Consider the following 2,043-nt stretch of genomic DNA (forward strand, 5'->3'; position numbering starts at 1 on the left):
AGCAGTATGAACATTGACTTCTCCAACTTCAAGTAGCACTTCCTTTCCCTCTCTGTCCATCCCCTCCCCTATACTAGTTCTCCAACTAGTCTTACTGTCTCCGACTACATTTATCTCTGTTTGCTTTGTTGTTACCTTCTCCCACCTATTCTACAATTTCCTTGATCTTCATTCCCTATGTCCTGTTTTCACACCTTACACTTCCTTATCAATGTACCTCCCACTACCCTGACATCAGTCTAAAGAAGGGTCTTGACCCAAAACATAGGTCGCCATGGCAAAAAACTCAATACTTTTTTACGCGTATGTTTAAACGTAGTAGATCGTAGTAGGTCGCCATGTTAGTCGTAGGTAATCGAGGGCAGTGGAAGGTAGTCATAGATAATCTTCATCATAGTCAAAGGGAGGTCGAAGGAGATTGAAGGAGGTCGTCTTCACTCTCCAATATTCGGTGACCGATTTTCCCGAAGTTAGTCGTAGCTAATCGTAGCTAGTTGAAGCTGGTCTTCAACATAGTCGAAGGAGGTCGAACGAGGTCTTCAATGTAGTCGAAGGAGGTCTTCAACATGTCATTTTCTCAAACTCTCCTAAACTCCTCTTAACTCACCAAATAGGTCGCCCAAGTGGGACAGCCCCTTCACCACGCTTGCATTGCCAGTGACCCAGATTTGATCCCGACTATGGGTGGCGTCTGTTTGCAGTTTGTACGTTCTCCTTGTGACCACGTGGGTTTTCTCCGAGTTCTGTGGTTTCCTCCCACACTCCAAAGACGTACAGGTTTGTAGGTTAATTGACTTGATATAAGTGTAAATTGTCCCCAGTTTGTGCAGGATAGTATTAATGTGCGGGGATCAATGGTGGGCCGGAACCGGTGGGCTAAAGGGCCTGTTTCCGCACTGTATCTTTAAACTAAACTAAAACTAAGCAGATATTTAGAGACCTGGATGAATTAAGCGGGTCAGGCAGCATCTCTCGAGGAGGTCGGAGGAAAGTTTCCATAACTGATCAGCTGAGTTGGGAACAGGGAAAGTAATGTTTCAGGAACAAATATGACCCCGTATTGTTTTGGGCCGGTCTTCTTTGATTTGACTCTAAAACATTTGTCCTCTTTTAGGTATTTCTAGTTCTATACAAACTTAACCCCCTTTCCCTTCCCTGCTCGAGGCTTTTGAAGGTGACTGTTGCAGTGAAAAGAAGATGACAAAAATAATTATCAGGTGAAGTTTAGAGTTAAAAGATACAGCATGGAAGCAGGCACTTCCGCCTACTATCCGCGCTGACCAGTGATCCCCGTACACTAGTACTATCCTACACACTAGGGACAATTTACAATGGACCTACAAACCTGTATGACTTTGGAAACCGGAGCACCCAATGTGGTCATGGGGAGAACATACACACTCTGTACAGATGGCACCTGTAGTCTGGATCGAAACTGGGTCTATAAAGCCTGTGCCACCCCAATATAAAGGCAGCGCCTGAACAGGGACTTGAACCCTGGACCCTCAGATTAAAAGTCTGATGCTCTACCGACTGAGCTACCCAGGCTGTTGTCATTAATGACGTGTAATTAGCACTCAGTAGTAAGTGCAGGACGATTTAACATGGCAGTCAGTCTGGTGCCTCGTCCACTGTATTTCTTCCTTCTTCACGTGGAGACATTTCAGCTTTACCCAGAGCATGCATCCAATGATTTTCCTTTGAAGTTTGCTTTCGTTGGCAAATTAGTCATCTGTTCTTGAATTTCTGCCCAGGTTCCCCATGCTTTATGCTTTATTATAGCAGTGCCATGCCATAGGCATGATGAGCCCCCATCACCTAAATTTTGTGCTGGACTTTAGGATCCAAGAAATCATGCACGGAACATATTCTTTCCAAAAATTCATCCAAAATAAGCACTGCCAGCCCCCTGAGGGCATTATAAGAAAAACATAGAAACATAGAAACATAGAAATTAGGTGCAGGAGTAGGTCATTCGGCCTTTCGAGCCTGCACCACCATTCAATATGATCATGGCTGATCATCCAACTCAGTATCCCGTAC

The 2,043-nt window shown here is 44.6% G+C and overlaps 1 non-coding gene across 1 annotated transcript; it reads right to left on the bottom strand.

The window, feature by feature from the left end:
* Positions 1-1,475: 1,475 nt before the first annotated feature.
* On the bottom strand, positions 1,476-1,548 carry trnak-uuu (transfer RNA lysine (anticodon UUU)). Its single transcript has one exon. It is a non-coding gene; the product is annotated as a tRNA-Lys (tRNA).
* Between the last annotated feature and the right edge of the window lie 495 nt (positions 1,549-2,043).

Source organism: Leucoraja erinacea, unplaced genomic scaffold, assembly GCF_028641065.1.
Source record: "Leucoraja erinacea ecotype New England unplaced genomic scaffold, Leri_hhj_1 Leri_719S, whole genome shotgun sequence".
In the NCBI taxonomy this organism is placed as follows: domain Eukaryota; kingdom Metazoa; phylum Chordata; class Chondrichthyes; order Rajiformes; family Rajidae; genus Leucoraja; species Leucoraja erinaceus.